At 33.5% G+C, this 2,792-nt stretch overlaps 1 protein-coding gene across 4 annotated transcripts in view; it reads right to left on the bottom strand.

The window, feature by feature from the left end:
• The window catches only part of PIK3C2G (phosphatidylinositol-4-phosphate 3-kinase catalytic subunit type 2 gamma), a 469,433-nt gene that overhangs the window by 73,809 nt on the left and 392,832 nt on the right, over positions 1-2,792 (bottom strand). The window lies entirely within an intron of this gene.

A 2,792-nucleotide genomic window follows, 5' to 3' on the forward strand; every position in this document is an offset into this window, starting at 1 on the left:
CCAAGAACCATGTATGTTTATCTGGAACTGAACTATTAAATGTTACTTTTAGAAACTTCAAGTTCACATCTGGAATTGTTAGCAGATCTACACGAAATTCCTATGGTGGAATATAAAACTGTAATTGCAATCTTGTATTCTGGCTTCTACTAGGTTTCATTTTGTTGTTCACTTTTAGAGTCTATATTGTTAAAGATCAACTTCTATTTTATAATTATTTAAAATGGTTACATAATTCCAGAAGTTAAATCTATAAAATAATGTATATTCGTAGAAGCCTAGCAGATAGCCCCATACTCTCTATCCTATTCCTTCACTCGCCCTATATGTAAAAATTTTTTAAAATTATGACTTAATTTTTGTTTAATATTTTATTTTGTATATACTTGTGATCCTTTTCCAGCTAGCTTAGAAAAATTTTAGCATATATTTTTTCTTTTTTTAAGTTGCCTGAGAATACATGCACTCACCAGAGAGAGACAGAGAGAGAAGGAGGAGAAGGAAAATCCCAGTGGGCTATGGTCATACCGCAATCTCTTCTCTATTTCTCCATCCTGTTGGAGCTTTGAGTGTATGCACACATCATGTTTCTAAAGCCCCTGGGGCAGAACTCAAACCATGGTCAGCAGTGTGGAACCTAGCTTCCCTTATAAAATTCTTATATGAGAATATTATATAAGTATTTTATATGAAATGTTTTTAATTTTATATTTTTTAAAAATTGTCTTTCTTGAGAATCAGCAGTTAGCATAATGGCTATGTCGCTGGACTCCCATGTAGTCACCCGTGGTTCGCGTCCCGGACCCGGTGGCTTAAAACTCACGCCGGGCGCGTGTGCGTGCATGCCCAGGATCCCGAGAGGAGAATGAATGGAGGAGAAGGGATTGCGGCGTGACCATCCCCCCCGGGGGGTGATTTCTCGCTTTCTGTCTCTATGTCTCTTTCTGTCTGTCTGGCGAGCGCACGCACCCTATAGCAAAAATCTCTCCAAAAAAAAAAAAAATTGTCTTTCTTGTCTGTGCTTTTTAAAGTTTTAAATTTTTTTTAATTTTAAGAAAATTTGAGTTCTAGTGGTATAATAAGGCTTATATTTACTATCCTTTATGTCTTCCTTTTTAGAAATTTTTGAGAGATTATTGTCTAATTGTTCTGCATTAACAGCAAAAATCAAAATTGGCTAAAAATGTCATTTATCCAATTCTGTTCCTGCTTCTCCAGTATTTGATTTGTGATATTAACCTGCTACTCCTAGTTAATACTGTAAAGCAAACAGAATGGTTATTCTGCTTTTCATTTGTGCTTCATAGTCCCCACATCCATTTTTATAAAGCTATACACACTATACATCCCTCTTCTTACTTCATTTCATCATAAACTCTCTACCAGCTCTTATGTCCACATATGTGGAATTCATTCTCTAGGAAGAGCTTGAGGAAATAGCCTTTTGAAGTTCTTGCACATTGACAATAACTTGTGGTCTTTATACTTGAAAGTCAGTTTGACTACATACAATTGTTTTAGCTCGTATTTTAGTTTTTAGGATGCTACGAAGATATTATTCCAGTCAGACTGTCCATTTACAGATAGTATAATTTTATGTAAAGAAAAGACTTAAAGACTCTACCAAAGCCCTCTTAGAACTGATAAATGAATTTAGTAAAGATGCAGGATACAAAATCGACATATAGAACGTAGTAGTGTTTCTATGTATAAATAATCAACTAGATGAAAAAAAAAATAAGCAATACTATTTACAATAGCTACAAAATGTTACCAAGAAGTATATTTAACAAAGGATGTGAAAAATATTTTCAGTGAAACACTGATGAGTCCCAAATACAAAAAGACTTCATAAAGGTTTGTGGAAAATGAAATCAAAAGATAAAAAGTAAAAAGTATGAACTTTCTTTTTCAACATAAACTCCATCAAGTTCAAGGCATTTTGTAGCAGACGATACTAGGGGACCAGCAGATGGCAAAATGGTTATGTTTCTGGACTCCCATGCAGTCAGCCTCGACCTGAGTACTGGACCCACAACTTGAAACTTATGCCAGATGCATGTGAGTGCATGCCCTAAATCCTGAGAGGAGAATGGAGGATAAGGGATTGCAGCTAAAAAATGTTGATCTCATGGAAGCAGGAAGCTGAATAGTTTTTACCACAGATTGGAAAGAATAGGGAGAATAGAGATATAGAAAGGGGTTGGTCAAAGGGCACAAAAATGTAATTAGATACGAGGTTTGAGTTCCAGTATTCTATAGCACCTTAAGGTGACTATAGTTAACAATAATTTATTATATATTTCAAAATACCTAAAAGATTTTGAATGTTCCCTCCAAAAAAGAAATGATAAATATTTAAGGTGGCTGATATTCTAATTTAATTTAATCACTATATATTGTACATGTGTTAAAATATCACATTAGAATCCATAAAAATGTAAAATTATTATATGTCATTTAAAACATTAAAATTTCTCCCATTTTTTTCTTTAATAAAAATTACAACTTAAAAATCTGATGACATAGTGAACTTCTTTCCCTCACAGGTGACAGTTCTTTTGCCTAGATGCTTGAAAGAAGTTTCTTTTCCTTTAAGGTACAGTAGTTGTTCTAAAATAAGTCTTGATACTGAATATTTTGGGTAAATTTTCTACAAAGTAATACTCTCTTTCAATATTTAAATATTTTCATTTTTCAGAAAACTTCTTTCTTCTTTTTTTTAGAGAGAGTTTTTTTTTTTTTTTTTGGGGGGGGGGGGGTTTTTTTCTAAAGGGCATTGGGCCTTTCCC

This window comes from Tupaia chinensis, unplaced genomic scaffold (assembly GCF_000334495.1).
Source record: "Tupaia chinensis unplaced genomic scaffold, TupChi_1.0 Scaffold144702_1, whole genome shotgun sequence".
Lineage (NCBI taxonomy): Eukaryota > Metazoa > Chordata > Mammalia > Scandentia > Tupaiidae > Tupaia > Tupaia belangeri.